Source organism: Cupressus sempervirens, chromosome 7 (genome assembly GCF_028749045.1).
Source record: "Cupressus sempervirens isolate cs-2001-9-10 chromosome 7, ASM2874904v1, whole genome shotgun sequence".
NCBI lineage: Eukaryota > Viridiplantae > Streptophyta > Pinopsida > Cupressales > Cupressaceae > Cupressus > Cupressus sempervirens.
The window spans coordinates 45,615,283-45,639,729 of NC_143124.1; the positions used below are offsets into that span (position 1 = coordinate 45,615,283).

General features: G+C 34.9%; 1 pseudogene; it reads left to right on the forward strand.

The window, feature by feature from the left end:
* Positions 1 to 13,705: 13,705 nt before the first annotated feature.
* On the forward strand, positions 13,706 to 14,564 carry LOC149545384 (borneol dehydrogenase, mitochondrial pseudogene; annotated as a pseudogene).
* Positions 14,565 to 24,447: the final 9,883 nt, after the last annotated feature.

Below are 24,447 nucleotides of genomic sequence, written 5' to 3' on the forward strand. Positions count from 1 at the left end.
TGTAATATTATTCATCACAAAAATATAGCCTCCATAAGCACAACCAATAAAATATGATATCTCAAGATTGCACACCATGTTAAATAGTTCAATCTAAAAATATTTAAAGTGTGAGCTTGAGAAGAATTGTTACATAGAAACAAAAGAAACTATAGCTATAAGTTCCAATGCTCAATCTCATTAACACACATAATCAAATCATGAAGAAACATTAACACAACCTCATGAACAATTATATCCATAAGTTTCAATGCCTTACTACAAGAATATGGGAATAGAGATCTAGAATAAAATTTAATAAAATAGATGTCCATATAGTGTTAATAAAAGTGATAGTTACAAAATCAAATATAGTATAAATAGAAGTGATAATTATAAAAACTAAAAGTTGAGGTCTAAGCAACAACCAAAGCATTATATATATTCTCCATTTTTCCACCCTTTTTAAGAACTTTATAAAAAAAATGTGTACATCCTACATTGTACCTTCTTCAACATGTTAGCCAGGTCATTTCTCCTACAAGGAATAGAACTACAAATATAATCATGTCAAAATCCTCCTACTCCCCAAAGAAATCTAAAATCACCTATAAATGGGGGAATAAAATCTAACTATCTTTTCTTATAGTGTACTTGGATCTAGCAATACTTTATATCAATGCAGTAGTCCTTAAAAGGCACACCCATCTTCTAGCTAGTTGGAGAAGGAATTTCTCTATTTAGTTATATACTCAGATTTAATACAATCTTGAATACACACCACCCATCCTGCAAAATAAGAAAAATAAATCTGGAAGAAAAGTTTAATTCATATTAAATCACCTAAATGACCATATTAAATGAAATACATGACTTTCTTGTACTGATAAGAAGCAATAGGTAAATTTTCAATATAGAATTTGATTATCAACTAACAATAAAAAAAGATGAAATAAAAATCATGTGGAAAACATTAATTAATAGGAAAAAAATTCCTTGCCAACTTCCAGTGAGCCTTTAAACCAAATCTAACTAAATAATAAATTTATGTAAAAAGAAACAACTTTACTCAAATATCTTTGATATACTTATGGACTAATCAGTTACATAAAAAGCAACAATTAGACATCCTTGACCATTTATAAAATCTATTCCACAATAAGAAAATAATCATAAAATTATCCTATACATTTTGATATTCCCATGGCGATTTTTCTTTTGCTTAGCACTTTCTCTCATGGAAGCCTAGAAAACATCAAATTATGAACCTTGTACACTACAACAAAATTCTAATCAAGCCCACAATGGCCTCAACAATGTTAATAGAAGTGAATATTCCATAAGGATGTGAAAAATTATAAAGGTCAAAATTTAGAAAAAATAGATCTAGTAATACACAAACATTGCTTAAAAATTATAAACATTCCATTAAAATAGATAAAATTAATCATTATCTATAGAAATATGAGTTTCATGAGTAAACATCAATATTACAATCACTATTAGAATATAGTACCCCTAAAATAGATGTAGGTAAAAGAATCTAAAAGAAGATCTTAATGTCAAACTATTTAGAGAAAGATGGTGCCTAAATAAAGAGTGGATATGAGGATAAGCCCAAGTTCTTATTCTTTGTATTTCAAATACATAAATACAAATGATACCCAACTCCAAATGCAAGAAGTAACACCTAATAATTTTATCTTAAAAATAAATCAACTTAAAATGTGTTAGGATTTTTTGCAAACAACGCATGAGAGTGTAAGTCATTGCAGCAACACTCATACATATCACCTCTTGAAGCCTGTAAAAAACTAAAAGCATAGAGATTAAAATTTTGAATAGCTCATTTTTGCAATAAGCCAAATATTGAACAACATATATAGTACATGACACACAAGAAGGTTTTCTAAAATTAAATTCAGGTGTAATCTTTATAACAAAATGATTAGTAATTATATTTTAACAAATTATTTTAATAGACGAAAGAGAGATTATAATTACACCCTTAATTATCCACAACCATTTATATATAAAATTAGAACATAAATATGTATATAAAATGAAATCAATTATATTATATAAAATATAACATAAATATGTATATATAATGAAATCAATTATATTATATAAAATATACATTTAAATTTATAATCCACTATAAGTTTGCTGTCAAAATGAGATTTAGTTATATATAGTAAATAAAATGTCTTAGCACACCAAAGAGATATTGATTAGTAGTTACTTAAAAAATGATAATATAAAATGCAATTCATTGCATTATAATTTGAAACTCTTGGAAAATAAGTGTGTTAAGAGCTTCTATCTCACCACCTAAAATAGTTTGACAAAATAGGATGTCAAGTCATGTCAATAAATATATCCACATTGATACATGTCCAAGAGGGCTTTATCAAGTTTACCTTCTTCAAGTGAAATTGGCCAAATTTTGTCATCTCTAATTTGAGTATTTTAGTTTTATTTTATGTTTTATTTTGTAATTGATCTATGGATTTGATCAAAGTGTTTAACAGAAAACTCAAACAATGGTGGGCTCTGAGAAATCTAATGACCTTATTGTGGTGGAGAAAATGGACAAGGGGATAACATTTGTAACCAATAATAGGCCCAAATTTTTGAATTCTCAAAAAAAACAATGCTAGTTGATTTGGCAAAGTCTTCCAATTTTCTGAATGGAGCGATGATTAGTGTAAAAAAAATGTAATAGTGTTGAAATCATATTAAATACTAATTATTAGAAAATAGTGGTGTAAACAAGACTTTTGTGATATGTTGTTGAAAGAATAGAAAGCTTTATAACACAAGCATGATAAAAAAAAATTTGAACATTGCATCGAGAAATTTTTTGAACAAAAGGTCTTGTAGGTGCCAACGATCCCCTATCTTTGAACCATCTGTTGAACCACTGAATTTCTCTATAATCATCATATTGCAGATTTAAGTGACGAGGGCAGATGTAGCTTTTGATTTAGCTTTTTCTGACTTACAATTTAAAGACCACACCCATGGTCTACAACATGAAATTTAAGAGGCAATTTTGAAGATGATCTTGATAAACATACGTTAGTCAAGAGCTCATTCTTTTTTTTAAACTAAAAGTTCTGTCAACCCAAATCTGTTCAATTTGTTTAGGATTAAAAAAATATGAAAATGGCTTCATTATAAACATGGTAGCTTGTGCTATAGTCTAAGAGTGTTCCATCTGGCTTCTAAGTTGTTGCTAGACACTCATCTGGCTTCTAACAAAGCGATAATCTTCCTCATATCTAATGCATATGACATGTGTAAGTATTGATAAGGTGCAAGGACAATTATATGAATTCTTCATGCAAATTACATCCTTCTTGCCAAATTTTTGAATTGGAAAAGGAAAAATTGGCAACAATATTAGCTATGTGGACCAAGTTGTGGTGCCAAAAACATCACACCTAATTTTTTTTTTTGATTTTACAAAGTGCATACATGCTATAGCGTGCATGAGCTTTGGTTTTGGCTGCACAAGCCTTAGGCATGTGGAGTACATGCCAAAACACATGCGTGCTATAGCACATATGCGTTTTGAAAAATAAAAAACTTTTATAAATGGGTTGCAAACTTGTGGCCCATTTTATCATTTCATTTGGCTTTTTCATTTCTCCCAAATAGCACACACATGGATTGAAGAAGTTGAAGAATTTTGTAACCTGCCTCCTCAAAATGCCTCTTTGTCATCAAACTTCAAGGTCGAGATCACATAGTATGCTTTCTACTCTTGTTTTTGCACTATTTTATATGTTTTTGCATTGTTTTGAAAGTTTTTACATTGTTTTCTCAGTTTTTTCAATTTTTCTTTAAATTTGTTTATTTATTTAGATTGTAATTGGTTTCTTATTAGGAAATGTAAATAATCAACTGCCAAATCCCTAGCCAGATTAACCAAAGAAAAATGAAAACCCTCAACAAGATTCTAATAAAAACCCTCCACAACAAGAGCAAAAAATTCTGCAACCTACACCCATTAGAAGACCTCCTCTTGCCACCCAAGACAATATTATGAATGAAATAGAAAGAGGGAAAAATGAATTAGAAGCACTCATTTGTACATTGAAAGCTTGTGGACAAACCAATCCGATGAGAGGACAATTGGCATCCTCACTCGAGTTCATTATGACCCATGTAGCTTTTGTTACTGATCAGATGGATATTGGGCATGTTAGGAGGGACGAACAAAAAATAAATTACGCAAACAAATTATCATATCAAGATGTTCAAAAAAAAAATACCAAAAGGTAGCATTTGTGCATTGTTTAAAAGCTTGGTGAACAAAATACTATTAGACATACAACTAAAATGTTTCCCATCCATTGGTGCATACATGATGGTATTAGAAATAACTTTTGGGATAGATGGTGGATGGTCTTTGATGCCCCTTTATTGCAATAACCATGAGGTTCTAATGTATTTCTTAAAGAAATTGTATTGTGAATTTTTCCTTGGGGAGATTCTCAATTATTTTGATATATTAGAATCCTAGGGTAGAGGTGGGGGGTCATCATTTGAGAAATCATGGGCACGTCGTGACCCTAATGTTGTTAGGGTCAAGCCACAAGGTGAGCATGTGATTATTCCTTTAGTTGTGAAGGAACATGTAGAGTCTAGCACTCTAGGGACTATTAATGCTTTGATTCACACCCTCATTCATTGCATGAGTCCACTAGTTGAGGAGGAGCCTTTGTATGTCATGGTCACATCATCATGTGGATCCTTATGCACATTTGGTAGTCATGTTGTAGATAGTATGGATTATGGGCTAGTCACTGACCAGTTCCTAAGTCAGACATTTGGCATCGACACAGAGGTAAATTACAATTATAATAAACTAATTTTATCATATTTCATATGTATAGTTAATGACTAATTAATTAGCATGTATTGACATTGTTCAAAATTCAGGGTAAGAGTGTTGCTAGCCCTAGTACAGATCCCCCGGCCCCATTTTTTGTCTCATTGACGAGTCAAGAGGTATGTATCAACTTAATCATTTAAATTAATACATATATTTATTAAGTAATCCTATGAAAGATTGAAAAAAAAAATTAAGCATGTACATTGATTCTCTACTAGACCATTGACATTCGCAAGGGACATTGAGCCTAGGCATGATATGAGCTTCATAGAAGTTCACTTATTTCATGTTAATTTAATTCATTTGATTATGGTTGTTTCATGTTTTATGTTACATGTAAATTTTATTATATTGCATGCAACTATTGACATTTGAGAGTCCTCCTCATCTTTGCCAGTCCATCAATCATGGAGTTGCTACAACAATGGCTAGTTCAAAGCCATTGACCAAGGTATGAAAGAATTTTCTTGGTTTTAGTTGTTATCTGTAATAGTTAGTATCATAATTTCTAATGTTATTTATAAGTGATTATATTGATTGAATTTTTTTATGGCCTTGTTACACCAGATCATCCACGAGCCTTTGAGGTGGATGTATAGAGTGACTATTTGATGGTGGTAAGAAAATAATTAATTTTGTGTGTACATATATTTGATTTCAATGTATAATATTAATTGATTCATATCTACTTTGTTTGTATCAGCTCAAGTTAGAGAAGAGCCTAAACAAGAAGATGAGTGAGCATGTGAGGAAGACCCCATCATCTCCCTTCATATGATGACCAAAGACCTCTAAGGATTTTTTTTCCTTCCCCTCATGGGAAGGAGAAGATATAGCTGATAGACACACATGAATAATTATTAGTGGACATATATGTTAGATTTTATGTCAGTGGACATATTCGATATACATTTGATGTTTATATGACATTTTATATTTGATGTATAACATATATTTGATGCATGCAATTATCAGAATTATAACATTATTGGTTAATATATGATAAATTTGTTGATGTATGACATTATTGGTTATCATAATATATTATGTGTTTGTTAATTTATGACATTATTAGTTATAAATTTATATTATATGTTTGTTCATGTATGAAATTATAGGTTATCATAATATATATCTTTTTTTTATTGTTTACATTTTAAATAAATTTCATGTATTTCATTTTAATGTAAATTGCATCCTGAATGATGTAGAGTGCTCACACCAAAAGCTAGTGGATTCCTAGCAAGAGCACTTTTAAGGAAAACTACCTTTCCCACCTTTGTAAGTGTCTTCAAATACTCTTTCCAACTTGTTTACAACATTGAACAAACTACTACCCAACTTTTAAAAACTACTTGATCACTTTCCCTATTCAAGACTTGGGAAGCAAGAAGAGGAAAATGAGCAAATTTGAGAAATGGATCATAATCAACTTTTTGCTTCAGTCTATTTCACCTAAACACTTGAAGGAACAACTAATAACTATCTCAAAAACTTTAGTCTATCATATATTACATCCTTCTAAGAGATTCTTCAACATCCTATGAGTGAAAATAATCTTCCAACATCCTTTGACTATATTTTGTTCACAACAACATGTAATTTGTTGAATTTTAGACAACTCTTCACAAAGGGAAGTGATTATGTTTCAAACCTATGAAATGACTATTAAGACAACCAAGAAGATCCTTAACATCTTCCACTAACTCCATTTAGTGATAAAATGCAACTATATAGGGTGTAATGATTCTCAAAACACTTATTGGGTCAACTTATTAACAAAAAAAACAAAAAAAGAAAAATTGTTAGGACTAAGGCAACTTTGGTTTATAGGTGACCTCAAGTTCCTTGAACTTACAAACAAGGATTAACTTATTACCATCAAAAAATAACATGTTCAAGATGATGTGTATGATCACCCTTTTACCTCCTATCATGAGTCTCCATCATTGGATGAGATGACATATCTAGTAGCCACAGTTAAAGATTGATGCCCTATGGCATTTAGTGACTCTTAGGGATGATTTGGTTCGGCATGCCTGCGAATGTTTGAGCACTCAATAGGAAAAGTGGAGCTTGGAACGAGTGTTTACCTAGCTAGTCAGAGCTAATAGAATAGACAGTTTGATCCCATGATTAAAGGTGAGAGAGATTTGGTAGTTGGCAATTTTGTACTGGCCAACACTACAATTTTCAGCATAACTCAAGATGGAATTGCAAAATCAAAATAAGATCTCCACAAAGAGAGAGAGGTTATTGTAGGTCTCCATAACATGATCCTATAGCACCTGGAATTGTATCCATACCTCGTACAAGCTCTAAGATATGCCCCATCAAAGATTGTTGGCCTATGACATTTAGTGACTCTTAGGGACATTTTGGTTCGGCATGCCCGATAACTTTTGAGAGTTCAATGTGACAAGATGAGCTTGGGGATAGTGTTTACCTAGCCATCTAAAGCTAATAGAATAGACAGTTCGATTCCATAATGAAAGGTGAGAGAGATTTGGTAGTTGGCAATCTTGTACTTGCTAACACTACAAGTTTCAGCATCACCTGAGATGGCGTCGCAAAATAAAAATGGAATGATATCTCCAAATAGTGAGAGAGGTTATTGTAGGTCTCTAAAACATCATCCTATAACAACTAGAATCACATTTATACCTTGCACAAGCTCTAAGATATGTCCCATCAAAGATTGTTTCCCTATGGAATTTAGTGACTATTAGGGATGTTTCAGTTTAGTGTACCTAAGATCATTCAAGCACTCAATAGGATGGGATGAGCTTAGGGCTATGGTTTAACCAACCACTTGGAGCTAACAAAATAGATAGTTTTATCTCATGATGAAAGGTGAGAGAGATTTGACACTTGACAATTTTGTACTAGCCAACACTACAAGTTTCAACATCACCTAACATGACACTACAAAACCAACATAGAATAAGATTTTCAAAAAGAGAAAGACTATTATAGGTATCCACAAAATAGTTCTATAGCACCTAGAATTTCATCCATACCTCATACGAGCTCCAAGATATGCCCCATCAAAGATTGCTGCCCTATGGCATTTAGTGACTGTTAGGGACATTTCGGTTCAGCTTGCCCGAGAAGGTTTGAGCACTCAATAAAATGGGATGATCTTGGAGCTAAGGTTTACCCATCTTTCTAGAGCTAAAGGAATAGACAATTTGATCCCATGGTTAATGGTGAGGGAGATTTGGCAGTTGGCAACTTTGTACTAGCCAACATTACAAGTTTCAGCATCACCCGAGGTGACACCACAAAATCAAAATAGAGTGAAATATCAAAAAAGTAAGAGAGGTTATTATAGGCCTCCAAAACACAATGCTATAGAAGCTAGAATCACATGCATACCTTGCATGGACTCTAAGATATGCCCCATCAAAGATCATTGCTCTATGGCATTTAGTCACTCTTAGGGATATTTTAGTTTGACATGCCTGAAAATGTTCAAGCTCTCAACAAGATGTGACAAGCTTGGGCCTATGACTTACCTGGCCACTCAGAGCTAATCAAATAGATAGTTCAATCCCATGATGAATGATGAGTGAGATTTGGCAGTTGGCAACTTTGTACTCGCCAACACTACAAGTTTTAGCATCACCCAAAATGGTGCTGCAAAATCAAAACAAAGTAAGATCTCTAAAAAGTGAGAGATTTTATAGGTCCCCACAACATAGTCCTATAACACCGAGAATCACATCCATACCTTGCACAAGCTCTGAGATATGCCTCATCAAAGATTACTACCCTATGGCATTTAGTAACTCTTAAGAATGTTTTAGTTTGGCATTCTTGAGAATGTTTGAGCACTCAATAGGATGAGACAAGCTTGGGGCTAGGATTTATCTGGCCACCCAAAGCTAATGGATTAGACAGCTTGATCCCATGATGAACGGTGAGGGAGATTTTGCAGTTGGCGATTTTGTACTAGCCAACACTACAAGTTTCACCATCACCTGAGATGGTGCTGCAAAATCAAAATGGAGTAAGATCCCCCTCTCTTTTCCTCTCCCACTCCATCTCCCACCACCTACTCTCTCTCTCTCTCACTCTCTCTCTCTCTCTCCCATCCCCTACTCTCTCTCTCTCTTAGGCTACTCTCTCTCCTCTCTCCCATCCCCTACTCTCTCTCTTTCACACACACTCCCATCCCCCCTCTCACTCTCTCCCATCCCCTACTCTCTAGATCTCTCACACACACTCCCATCCCCCTCTGTCTCTTTCTCCCTTTCCCAATCCCTCTCCCAACACCTACTCTCTCTCACACACTCTCTCTCCCATCCCCTACTCTCTCTCTTTCTCGATCTACTCTCTCTCTCACACATCCCCTACTCTATCTTTCATAGACAGACACTCCCATCCCCCCCTCTATCTCTCCCCTCTCCTATCCCCTACTCATTAGATCTCTCACACATACTCCATCTTCCCTCTTTCGCTCCCTCTCACACTGCCTACCCTCTCTCTCTCTCTCTCTCTCTCTCTCTCTCTCTCTCACTCTCTCTCTCTCTCTCTCTCTCCCCCATCCCCTACTCTCACTCTCTCCCATACCCTACTCTCTCTACCACCCTTACTCTCTCTCACACTCTCACACTCTCTCCCATCCCCTACTCTCTCTTACGCACACTCCCATCCCCCCTCTCTCTCCCTCTCCCACTCTCTCTCCCATCACCTACTCTCGCTCTCCCATCCCCTACTCTCTCTCTCTTTCACACAAACTACCATCCCCCTCTCCCATCCCCTACTCTCTCTCTCTCTCACACACTCCCATCCTCCTCTCTCTCCCTTCCCCATCCCCTACTCTCAATCTCTCTCTCCCATCATGTACTCTCTCTTTGCCACCCCCTACTCTCTCTCTCTCACTCTCTCCCATCCCCTGCTCTCTCTCTTACACACACTCCCATTCCCCTCTCTCTCTCTCCCTCTCCCACCACATACTCTCTCTCTATCTCACAGTCTCTCTCCCATCCCCTACTCTCTCTCTCTCTCTCTCTCTCTCTTTGGCTACTCTCTCTCCCTTGCCTCTCCCATCCCCTACTCTCTCTCTTCCACACAAACTCACTCACATCCCTCCATCTCTCCCCTCTCATACATGCTCCCAACCCCCCCTCTATCTATCCCCCTCTCCCACTCCCTCTCCCATCGCCTACTCTCTCTCTCGCTCTCCCTCCAATCCCCTACTCTCACTCTCTCTCTCTCTCCCCCTACTCTCTTTGTCTTCCACCCCCTACTTCTCTCACACTTCCTCTCTCTCCCATCCCCTATTCTCTCTCTCTCCACTCCCATCCCCTACTATCTCGCTCTCTCTCTCTCACTCACACACACACTCCCATCCCTCTCTCTCTCTCTCTCTCTCTCTCTCTCCTTCAAAATTTAGGTCTTGCTTTGCCTCTCTCCTTCAAAATTTAGGTCTTAATAGTGTGTGCACACTAAAGCGCATACACACTAAAAAAAAGACTCACTATTAAGACCAAAATTTAAAAACTTAAAAAAAACACGTGCGTGCTATAGTGTGCATGTGCTACTTAAAGATTTGCATTCTACCAAGCCTAAGGCTTGGTTTTGCCTTGGGGATCCAACCCAAAGGTTTGGAGTCTCTAAACTAGTCTAAGATGTGTTTTGCTACAAACATACAAAAAAGGATTCATTTTTCTTGTGTGCTCTCCTTCAAGTTTTCTTATATTTAAGCATCGATAAAATTAGGTTACATGACATTGTAGGTCTCTGTGTTAGCTATATAATCATATAATTTATTTTTAATTTGAATTATTTCAAGCCTTTCAACTGTAATTTTTTTTGAATGTATATCCATTTTTTTGTCAAAAACCAATATGTACTAATTGGGCTATAGATTTTAACTTGTTCATCAAATTTCACAAAAACTTAATTTTTTAGAAACTAGACTCCATTCTACACACTTTAAAATAAAAGAAGTTTTGATTTTAGATTAGTTTTCAATCATTTTTAGAGGGAGCACACAAATATTTCACATTTTTGGGATGTGTCCAATTAAAAATTTGATTAAAAAATACACATTATAAAATCACCCAAAATTTTTGGGATAAACTACACAGTGTTATGTAACTTTTGACTAGAGCAATTAAAAAATTTCAAAAAAAAAAGTTAAAATTTTAGGGGGGCCACACATTGTACTGTGTTTGTTTTTTCTGAATAAATAGTACCACTTTTTGTGGCCCCCTTTTTTGAGGACCTAAAACTAAACCATTTTGGAAAAAAATTAGTAGTTTACAAACTAGATTCAAAGGACTACTACATTTGTTTGTGTCATATTTTAAAATTTTGAGCGGATAACTATCTTTAAATTCTTGTTGAAATTCAGAAATTGTTGATTTCAGTAAAAAGGTGTCCACTTATACCCCCTTTTGGCACCACTACTTGGTGCACTTACCCATTATCCTTGCCCAATAAAAAAAAAAAATATAGAGACTTGAAAGATTTCGTCTTCTGCCTAAAGACACAGAATAATAATGTAAGAATAATATTTTCATCTTACTAACCCTTTATTTACATCTCCTATTTCTTTCTCACTCTTTTTGTGTCCTTTTCTATTTCACTCTACATCTCTATCAAATAATGTAATAATAATATTTTCATCTTACTAACCTTTTTATTTACATCTCCTTCTATCTCTTACTCTTTTTGTGTCCTTGTCTATCTCTCACTCTATATCTCTTTTTAATAATGTAATAATAATACTTTCTAAATTTCCTATTTTTTTCTGTATGCCAATAACAAACATAAACCATTCAAAATTTATTCAATCATATCGATATAGCCTTTGAATTCGCATGAAAAAGTGAGATAAAATAAGTTATTTGTAAAATGACAGACATTTGATGGAGTGGTAGTGCCCTTAATTTCCAACTCTTTCCCTATTTACTAAAAAATCAAAATGAAATATTCGAGAAAGAAAGGTTAAAAGAGTATACAAATTGATTTCAAAGTGGGTGTTGGAAGTTGGCCAATCAATGCAATGCAACACTGGCAGTGCCCTTAATTTCCAACTCTTTCCCTATTTACTAAAAAATCAAAATAAAATATTCGAGAAAGAAAGGTTAAAAGAGTATACAAATTGATTTCAAAGTGGGTGTTGGAAGTTGGCCAATCAATGCAATGCAACACCAAAGCATATGGACAAATATTTAATCATTGATCCACTATGATGTTTAATAAACATTTTTTAATACCTAGCATTAGCTTGTAAAACATTTTGAACTATACGGTTATGGAGTTTGATTTAAAATGTGTATTAGGGAAAACCTTATACAAGTAATTTATAGTATTTCTATTATAACTACATAGTTAAGAGAATGAATTTGAAGAAAAAAAACAAATTTCACCATTTGTTTGCTATAAAGCCAACTCTTCAAAAGCTTTCATACGAGGGCAATTTCAATCTCTGGAACATGTGTACTACAGAGGTTGCCGCTGGTCTCTGCGCAAGGTTTTGTTTTCTTCAATTTTCCTCCATTTCGTGATATTTTTTGAAATGAAATTCTTCTTTTTGAAAGCCTCGTCATCTATCAAGTGCATTTTATGCTGATTTTATGCCTCATCCTCCTAGGTTCTAATGCTTCCTCTTCTCCCAAATCCTCTATTTGTGTCAAGGCCTCAGATATGTTCTTGGCTGGCTATTGTTGATCTTCATATTTTTCTCTTTGTTCTACATCAACTACTTATTCTGCCTATACAAGTTGCTCTCCGAGTGATACAACTTCATTTTCAAATGCTTTGACCTTTACCTCAAGCTCTACAATTCTCTGCTTATATACATGGCTCTTTCTAAGCTCATCTTCATAGAGTTTTTTCACATCTATGTAATCATGTATGGATTTTGAGAGTCTGGTCTCCACTTCCTCTACCTTGACTTCATTCATAAATGAAAAGTACTTCATAGCTTTAGAAGTCTCTATGCCAAAGGTGCCCTATAGAATCCATACAATTATGTTACCTTGCTCAGTGCTCTCTATACATAGATTAATTTTGGCTTGTTGGATGAAGGAGCCATACTCCAAACTGCTAGAGATTTGTTGCCAATGTTAAAATTAGTTCCTCTCTGTAATCCATCTCTACCAAATGCCTCATATGAAATGGCATTTTCCTGCCTCCTTATTTGATCAAGCATGAAAGCTTATTCCAAGTCCCATCCAGGCACCAACAACATGTCACTCCTTTCTACAAGATCCCTAGCCTCCTCTAGAGTCATAACTTTTCTTTCAGGATCATAAGTGTGCAACTTTTCAACCAGTTATAGCTTTTGTTCGTCTAATGCTCCTGGTTTCATTTTTAGTACTAGCTCATTCTATTTTATCTTATAAAAAAACACTTGAATTCAACAGATTTGATGAATTCATCATCTTCTAGAAACTCTTGGGCTTAGATGATCCTATCATCCATCCTTGCTACTACCAATTCCATGTCAGTGAGTGTGTTCTCAGCTGCATTTATCCTGTCTTGGAGGTAATTTTGTCTTAAGTCAGCAAAGTACTAACTATTCCCAGGTAAATTTTGCAGTGTCCTCTATTTCACCTCAGTAGGGATATGGACAATCTTCTTTCTCTTATTTCCCTTTGTGACCATGATGCTTTAGGGACATCATCTTCTTCTATTTCTAGGGTCACATAAGGTTTGAGGCTATCAGGGAAAATCCTATCTTCTTGTCCCTGCCAGTGAATGCCGAATTTTCTTTCCACCATGAACACATAAAAAACAGAGACTGGCCACACTAATAATAATTTTTTTTTCTAGTTTTTAAAACATATTTTGAGCAAAATTATGTCTGTTAAATGCAGACTTCAAGGCAAGGTTGCAATAATCACAGGCGGATCAAGGGGTATCGGAGAGGCCACTGTTCGATTATTCGCAAAGCATGGAGCCAAAGTCATGGAGACGATGTTGGTACAAAAGTTGCTGAATCACTTTCTCCCTGGGCGACATATGTCCACTGCGATGTGAGCAAGGAGGAAGATGTAAGAGCAGCAGTTGATTGGGTAGTGCAAAACTACGGTAAATTGGATATAATGTTTAATAACGCAGGAGTCGGCGACTTCCCAAAAATGAGCGGGCCAGAATATGATATGCAGGAGTTCGAGCGAGTGATGAATATCAATGTAAAAGGAGTAATGCACGGCATAAAGCACGCGGTCCGGGTTATGATCCCCAACAGAAAGGGCAGCATTATTTCTACAGGAAGCATTGCAGGAATAGCTGGAGGGTTTACTCCTTATTCCTACACTGCCTCCAAACATGCCGTTGTTGGGCTGACTAAGAACGATGCAGCAGAGTTGGGCAAAAGCGGTATACGAGTGAATTGTATATCTCCGGCTGCAATTGTTACGGATCTGGTAATGGATTTGATGGGAGTGGCCAGGTCGGCAGAGGGAAAGGCCAAGGTAGAGGCAGCGATTGAGGAACAAGACCCATTGAAGGAAGCCAATCTTAAACCAGAGGATATTGCACAGGCTGCTCTGTATCTCACCAGCGAGGATTCCAAATATGTTAGTGGTCACAATTTGGTTGTGGACGGGGGAGTGACAGTTGTATTAGATGAAACTGCAGTCTTTGGTAACTACTGATAGGGAACCGGTTAGAAAATCTGTTGGGCTATAGACGAGAAGTCTTGTAATTGTATTTGTATCCTGGTGTATAATGGTATATCCAATAAATATTAAAAAGGACAATAGGAACTAATGTTTATATGATATAAAGATGTAGATCTTTAAATATTGTATTATTTTTTCAAAATAGCTAATGTGTAATAAGTAGAAATTATATCTTATGATTATTGATATGATTCGATAGCATGCATTTTGTTGTAATATTGTAAAGTCTTTACAATCAATATATATATATATATATATATATATATATATATATATATATATATATATATATATATATAATTATCTTGTAATCGTAGGAGTCTATTAGAAGAGATTTGTTAATGAAAACAAAAACAAACTAAAATAATGAAGAATACAAGATTTATAACAGCTCATTATAAATTAGCTATATCCAATGTCAATGTGCAAAATATCTTTATTCACTTTTGGAATAATATTCCATACATTGTTTGTACACATATTTTTATACAAGCATATGATAACAATTGAAGAGCACAAAGAAAGTCAACAGTCATGTGACCTTAGGCTTCATTCCTAACAACCTTTCTCTTGAAGTTGAACTAGTATAGTGATGAAGTGACATCCCTACATTTTCACATTTAAATTTTACATGATATCCAATGCCATCAAAGACTTTTAACATCATCAAATGATTTTGATGTAAATTCAACATTACATCTTTGAGCAACAACACCACTTTCAATAGGTTTATTAAGTTGTCTACCATACAGAAATGAACCCTTGCATTGAAGCGGTAGAAAATAGATTTTGAAGAGAAATAGAGTAGCATTTTCCATGACTACTATAAAACAAATAGAATGTTTTATAGTGCTTGATGAACATATAAAAGAGAATACAAGTTAGCAATGTATTTAATTTACTTTTTTTTTTATAGGTAACAAGTGGAAGCCAAGGTTAATTATTATTATTTGTTGTGATTAATTATTATTATTTGTTAAGTCGAATTAGACTCGATCCCAAGACCTCCTAGATAAGAGGCTCACAATGTACCATTGTGCTGTAAGTTCTTGCCTAATATATATAATACACTTGGAGTGCATGCAACTAGTTTCTTTATTTTGAAGAAAGTGCATTTGATATTGTGGAAAAGCATGCATCCCCTTCTTTCTATTGATAAACATAGAGGCTTTGAGGTATGCATGTACAACATTTGAATGTGATGGTGGGATGTATAAATGAGTGCCTACAAGCTTACAAAGTCTTGAAATAGCCATGAATGTCAATGTAAAAACCTTGTCTAGTCATAGCTTCAAATAATGCTAATTTCCTTAATATTTAGGGGGTTAGACATTTTGTCAAACACTTGTCTTGCACACTCATAAACACTATTATTAGGATAATTTGAGTAAATTCATTTCCTTTCTTAAAAATTTGCAAGAAATATCATTATAAATCATGAATGAAGATACCAAGAAGTTTTGCAAATAATGAATTAACTAGTTTTGATTTATATATCTATTTACTCCATGCACCTATGAATTGCATTCAGAGCTCAAGTATTTTTAATGTAGCAATGGTGGTTTGACAAACTTTATTTAACAATTATTATCTTGAAATAGTAGAGAAATCTTAATCTCCTTATCAAAATCCACGACTGCTACAAACACATTATTTTCTTATCAGCAATTGCATATGATTAATAAAAAAATATGATTTCTCTTAGTCTTTGGTAAGTATTGATAGTGAACCATGTTGGTAAGCAGATTTGTTCTTCTTTGATTATGATTCGTGAATGCCCAATATTAGGAACAATATCTAATTACAAACAGTTGAAAAATTGTTTATGAGTAGGTTGGCTTTTCTTTAAATTGATAGGTACAGCTCCCTATGGTAGTTTTGTGATGAACTGTGTTTTGTTTCTAAAACTAAACATGGGTATTTTCCTAACCTGAGAATAGAAGAGGTAAACCAAGCCAAACATAAAGAGAATCCAACTCAGGCAAAATGATTTCTAAAGAAGTGATTATGTTTATGAACTCACACATCTTATGAACTCATAAATCTTAAAAGTATGTTTATCAATACTAAACTTAGTTAATTTTAATCTGCACTACATTTCACTTAATAGGAAAAATGTTTTAGAGATCTCTCTTTGAACATGCAGTGACACTACTTGTCAGATTCTATTCGTTGCTTTGAAATAGAGAAGCGAAACTTTGTTCTTCCTTTGCTTCAATCAGACAAAAGGGAAAGCATAAAACTATAACTAACAGAAATGGAATAGAAAATAATTGATACAAAAATACCATTAATTTTCTCTGCAGCATCAACTATTTCACACCAAAAATTTGCCAAACTTTTATTAATCTTTCAATCTCATACATATACAATTTTGAGATGACCATTACAGTGGAAGTTCAATAGATTCATCTTCTCAAAAATGACAAATGACAAGGCACCAATTTTTCATATTACAATAATTACATAAGAAATTAAAAAAAAGGAGGCAAAATGTGAATCACTTCAACTTCTTCCCCTTTTCTACTTTTTCTCTATGGGCCTTAGAGGCAACTATGATTGGAATGAGTTCTTCATGCCTAGGCACATGTATATTGGTGTATCTTAAGAGCCATTTGGAATGTTCTCTAGCCAACTCCTTCACAACATTCAATTGATTTGGTAGCTCCTCTATGGCCACGTCTATGCATCCACTGAGTGTCTAGAGTTCAACAACCCTGTTTTGACTACTAGAAGATACACTAGATAGTTTATCCAACAATTTGGAGAAGTTATCCTTCATGAGATTTATCTTGATGAGTGCTTTTCCCTAGCCACTAATCTATGAATCTGTATGTAGCCCCTTCATGAGTTTGAATCCTCTATCTTGGGTCTTCTTCACTTTATCTTCTATTTATTTAAGCCCTTTATGTGCTAACAAGATCATTTCTATTTTGAATTGCATGCTCTGAAGCCACTTGAATAGAGGTTCATCTACCTTTGGGAGAATTTTGGCTTCAATGGCTACTTTTGCCTTCATCTAAATGATCATCTTCAAAAGGGAGACACAATCATCACACTTTGTTCTTTCTCCAACCAGAGTATTGCTATTTGATAAAATGTTATCCTTCTCCATTTCCAACCTTGGGATAACATTACCAATTTTTTCTATAATAGAGGCTCCTATTTGAGATTTTCAATCCATTTTTAGTTACTAATACTCCAAAGATAGCTGCCAATGGAGAAACCAACTGTCTAATAAACCTATTTAGTTCTTCTATCTCAGCCTTCATTCTGGTCTTTGACAACTTTAGACTTTCTAATTGTCCCTTAATCACCTCATTTGTTGACTTTCCCAAGCCAACATTGATGTCATGCTGGCATCTCCAAGGTCCACCGAGTGCAGAGTAAAGTCATCAGTAGTCATGTCTTCAATCCTTCCTCCTTTGTTGGGATTGGCTATCTCCATTGTTAGGTGCCCTATTTCTGGATCTTGCCCAAGTATAGAAAAGGTTTTCTACTTCTTTATCTTGGTCAATCCAGATCCAAAATGAACTACAAGGGATACAATGTCTTTGGTGGAAGTTCTTTCATCTTTCCTTTTGCTTTGTCTTTCTAGAGTATCCTCCAACCAAGAATCAGTACCTATCACTTTGGAGGCAATGTCAAGTGATTCTATACTAAACATCTTCTTCTTAGTTGGAGTTATTGCCACAATAGCCAAAGAGAAAGGATTCTTTGGATCTTGAGATATGACCTTAGAAGAGCTCTAGCCTTTATCTACTTCTGGAGTTTTCTTCATTGCCTCATTAGACTCAGTAGACTCACTACTACTGCTCTTTCCATCTACCAAATCTACTATCTATATTGTAGAGCCACTTGGTTGCAAAAGTGTAGCACTTGCTTATGGAATGAGGCTATGATGAGAAGAGGGAACTGGAGTAGCATGGGGAGAAGGAACTAGAGAAACATGAGGAGATGGAATTGGTGTGACACGAAGGGATGGAACTAGGGCAATAGCACTATCCTTCGGCTCCTCCATCTTCTTTTCTTCAGGACTAGTTTGGGTTCCAATGATTGTGAGGGAGCCATCATGACATGTCCTAGTTTTGGGAATGTTCTTGTCTGGAGGTTGATCACCTCCTCCTAAAGGCTAAGCTAGTCATTGAGTGGTAGCTATTGTTACACCTAGTGTAGCACTCTGGGATGAAGAAGGCATTACAACTGCTAGAGAGGCTTGAGTGGTTGCACCTTTACTCTAGCTCCTCTTTTTCATCCATTCAACCCACTTCCCAGTTCTCTTGATGATTCTGGCCATCATAATATCTAAATCCTCCTTAGAATCTTCGTAAGGCTTTGAACTGATAGGAATGCCCCTTAACTTAGTTAAACATGCATTACCATACATATTTTGTCCATCATCCTCCAATCCTTTTACATTGAAGTTGATACCATATGTTTTAATCTGTTCCACTGTGAGCCTGGCAAAAGCATGATCTCTTCTTTCAAGGCCATCTTTATAGTCTGCCCAATAATCTTCAATAGTGGTAATGTGTTTGATCACACTTCCAATCTACAACACATCCCTTGCATATCCGTTCAGGCTGAACATAGGTCTTACGACCTTATATGCCTCCAATTTGTATTTCATCTCGAACACCTTGAGCGTATTCTTTGCATTGGAGCAAGACTCGCAACTGTAAGCTCCAACTCACATAGGGAATTCATACCCTTTCTTCTTGAAGCTTCCACTTAGCACATTCACCTACACCACCTACTTCAAGATCTCTATCAACATGATCATATCATTCAAGTACCTGAGTAGCTTCAAGGGGAATGCATCAAAAGCTATAGGTTGCAAATATGAGAAGGATGAGAACTAGATAAAATAGTCCCCAAACTGACTAATCTTTGCCATTTCCTCTAGGCTGAACCTCCTCTCTAGGCATCGTTGGAGTTCCCCACAAATTCTCATTGTAAACACATCATTAACCTTCAGATATTCTACACAACTATTTTGCAACTGCAAACATGGACATAACTCATAACTTTTCACATCATCAAGAAAGTTTTCTATTCTTCGAAGGCCTAGCCACAATTGTAGAGATGCTTACAAGTAAATCCGAAAGGAAGACATATGAAAGGTGTTATAAAACTTCACAGTACTAAGAGGTCTAGATAGATGCTCACTTACCTCATGGGCCCAATCAATATACTATTTATCTAAATAAATAATTTGTACCGAAAAGAAATACTATTCAAAAAAATTGAAAGCCTCTACCTCACCTTTCAATCTATGTAGGAGAACCAGAATGTTTACAATCTCAAGCTTGAGATTAGTGCCAAATAGAGTTCTGGGAACCTTACTCTTGGCACCCTATGGCTTTTGAAACCAGGATCGCATGATATCTCTCCTCTATACCATCTTCTTCAAGGAGAACTTAGAGATTGCTCCTCCTACTATCAATTCTAAAAACTCCTCCTATTCTGGGACTTGAAGGAAATTCACCACAGTTTGCCTATCAATGAAGACTAGAACTATATGATCAAGCAAAAAAATTTGTCTGGCATCTGGGTTTAGTGATTTAGGAACTCATAAATCAATTCTAGATCTTGGACTACCACTAGGAACCCAGCTACCTCCACTAGCCCATTTCCTTGGAGCTTCTCAGTTATAGGCTGAATTGGCTTTTGCCTCAGCCTCCTTTGGAAATCTTGCATATCATAAAAGTGGAGTAAGGTATCTATGAAGTTATGCAATGTAGACTTAATCCCATTAAGCCCATCAAATCCTGCAAATTTGGTTGCCATTCTATTTGAGAAAGAGGTAAATTGAAACTATGGATTTAGATGAGGCACAAAGGATTGAATTTGCAAGTACAAGAAATTTGAAAAAGTTGTGCAATTTAACAGCATAATAGTTCAAGAAAAAGTGGTAGTTTCAAAAACTATTATGTTTCCCTCTATATAGAAATCCTAAGTCATCCGTTAATCTTCAAGATCCATGCTGCATGAACAAATTAAAGGATAAATCAGTTGAATTAGTAAATGTAGGAGCCTCTAATGGACATTTTAGTTTCTTTTCACTATTTCTATTGGCCCAATGGTAAATTTCGTTCCTTTCATATTTACCTTTTGGTTTTCTATTCACTTTCAGAGAATTAAGAATAGAGTACTCCGTAAGGAAATATTAGCTTAGCCCGATCCTACCCATTATACCTCTCCAAGAGTAGTTAGATTATTTCCATTGACATCTAGAGATGCCTCATGTGTAATTTGTGAGCCCAATCTACTTAAAAATTTGATTTCTTTGTGAATGCAAAAAATTCACCGTCATGGGTTGAGAACCTGTCGAGGAGAAGGCAATTTTTGTTTTTGTACCCAAGCTTTATTTAGACTGTACCTTTTGAGTTAATAGTTTCTCTAGGTTCAAAAAATATCAAAAGGACTACGAAAGTTGAAGGGGGCCCCACTTCTTCACCTCTTTCCTTCACAATTGCTCTGGGCAGAAAATAGACTTCATGCGTCAAAAGCTCACCGAGGAGAAGTAATTTTTGGTATTTTTGCTAAGGATCATGATGAATCTTGAACATTTCCCAAGGTAGAAAATTGTAATAAAAATAAAAATTTTCAATAAAGCAACTCATTATCTTCTTACGTCAATCTGTAAGCCTCATTTACTAATCTTTGCATGAAGTCACCTTCATGGGTCAAAAACTTGCTAAGGAGAAGGTGATTTTAAATTTTCTAGAAACTTTATTCTTTCATGGCAAAAACATGATAAGCCATTAACAAGTTCAGCTTTGTGAATAGCCTTATGAATTACAAGAAACTCCATCGAATTAGGCACTAAGCTACCCATAGACTTATGACATCGAGGAAAAACCCACCCCACCATAAAAAATGTGGAAGAAGGAAAAGGTGGAAAATTTGATGAAGACTCTTTTTTCCTAAGGGGAAAAGCTAGACCTAGACACACCTAAACCAAACTAAGACACAAAAAATTCCACTTTTGCAAAATGGATATAGGGTGAAAAGTGGGGCAACAATTGGCTCTGACTGGGGACTTGGGTAGACTATACCCAAGTGAGGAACTCAAAATCTTTGCTTTAACAAAAATAGAAGATGGCAACACAACAAAACAAAAATAGGAAACCAAAGACAAGGAAAGGAAATTAATAAGGAAAACATAGAAATGAACTAAATATATAATAGAATACAAGGGTTACCTATTCTCAATTTGAAATTTTATAAAGCTTTAGATCCAGATCATTATAGGTCAGAGGTAGCACTTTGTTGTCTTGATAAGCCAATTTGGAAGAATTATTCTCAAAGGCCCGACAAATTATGAATGGACCCTTCCATAAAGTGTCAAACTTTTTATGGATACCTTTTGTAGTGCTTCGCCTATCCCAGAGTAGCACACTATCTCCTACCATGAATTTCCATGGTATTGCCTTCATACTGAATAGATCATTAACTTGCATCTAGTGCTATGTGATGTGATCCAGGATTTCTTCTATTTCCTACTCAAGCTTTCTCAAGTACATAATTCTCTTCTCTAAACCATCTTTATAAATATCATCTTCAATCATTGTTTTGAGTTTGATTGCAACTAATTCTAAAGTTAATGGGAGTTTAGCCTTGACTCCATAGACTAATTCAAAAGGAGATATGCCAATTGCTCACTTAGGTGTTACTCTATCTACTCATAGTGCCTAGTGAACTTTCTTGTGCCAAGTCTTTTGATTATTTGACACCAATTTCTTAACAATATTCATCAAATTCTTGTTACTAGACTCAGCTTGACCATTTCCCTATGGAAAATAATTTGAAAAATGACTAATTATGATTCCATGGTCAAAGAAAAAATTGGCAATCTTAATTGAAGAGAAATAGGCTACATTATTCATCACTAATTTGAGGGGGACACCGAACCTAACCAGTATGTTGTCCTTGATGAATTCACATAGTACTCTAGAAGTAGTTTTCTTGGTTGCTTTGGCTTCTACCAATTAGTAAAGTAATTAGTTGTAGTTATCACATACTAGCGACCAACACTGGATGTTGGACTAATCAGACTAATAAAATGATGACCCCATTGTTGAAAAGGTCACTCGATAATGACTGGTCTTAACAGTAGAGAAGCTAATTGAGGATGCCTAATGAACATCTTACATTTTCATATTTTTCCACCTAGGCATATGCATATTTTAACATTTTGGGCTAGTAATAGCATTGTATTAGTATTTTGAAAGACATGATTGAGGATGAAAAATTCCCTCCATAGGCTTCATTGTGAAATGTTTGCAATAGTTTTTCTTGCCGTTTTTTGTCGACACATCTGAGGAAAGTGCCATCTATGGCTTTTTAAAAATATTTTCAATTCCAGATTATATACTTAGTTGCTTTCAATTTGAAATTTCTCCTTTGTCTTGCAGTTAACCTCTTTGGACATTCTCCATATGTCAGCAGATAATTAATATTCTCAAACCATGAATCATGAAGACCTATAGCCAAAACTCACTATTTTTCTCTTGATTCTTTTGCTTCTTTAGTGATCTTTCTTTTTGCAATCACCTGCACAAGGTATTTCCCCTTACTAGCTTGGTAGGCTTAATTTCTATATCATACTCTTGTGTTTTTTCTATCCATGCTCATCTAACATTACAACCCACATCCTGTTGTGTTAACACACTTTTCACTGCTACATCGGGGACATAAACAGCAAAATGTGAATGCAAGATATAAAATTGAATTTTTTTTAATGCTTTGACTACTGCAAAAGCATGTTCCTCAATTTGTGAATATTTCAACTCATGATTTTTCAGAGATATACTCATAAAAGCTATTGGAGCTTGTATCCCCTCATCATTATCTTGCATAAGTATGGCCGATAAAGTGTGTTCCAAAGCATAATAGTAGATGATGAAATCTTGTTTGAAATTTGGATGACACAAAACTAGAGCATTTGCAATAGCATCTTTCATATCTTGAAAGACCCATTTTCCCATCTCATTCCATTTGAAACTTGAGTTTCCTTTCATCATGTCCACAATATGCTTAGTAGTTTCTACAAATTCTATTACAAACCTAACCTTCTAAAGAAATTTACTTCACTGAAGAATAATTTAACTCCTATTTTATTTGATGTTAAGCTAAATCTTTGAATGGCCTCAACTCATTCAGGATCAATTCTAATACCAACTTGAGAAACTATATGACCAAGGAGCTTTCCCTTTGTTACACAAAAAATGAACTTTTTTTTGGATTGAGTGAGATTCCATGTTCCTGACATCTTTGTAAGACTTTCCTCAAATCTTCTATGTGATTTTCCTCTTTATTGAAAACATAGTGAGGTCGTCTAGATATATAACTATAATCCGGTCCTTAAGATCAGCAAACATTTTACTCATAGACCTTTGGAATGTGGCACTAGCATTGACAACCCAAAAGGCATTCTGTGATATGCAAACATACCCCAAGGAGTAGTGAATGTTGTTTTATACTAGTCTATCTCTTCTACCTCAACTTGATTTTAACCCAAGAACCCATCAAGCATAAACATCATTTTGGATCCAGCTACTATTTGTAGTAAGTAATCCATATTGGGAAGAGAAAAATTATCCTTCAAAGACACCTTATTCAAATTATGAAAATCAACACAGATTCTTATTTCTTTGCTCTTGTTTCTAAATGGTACTATATTGGCTACCCAAGTGGAGTGATGAATGGGATAGATGATCCTTGCTTTCAAAATTTTATCTACTTCCTAAAATATGGCACCTGTGACCTTAGGATTATAATTCCTTTGTTTTTGCTAGAAAGGAACTGCATTAGGTTTGAAGGGAATTTGATGTTTTACCTTCCCACCTCGATAGCTTTTCAAGTCCTCATAACTCCAGGCAAAAACATCCTAATATTCTATGAAGAGTT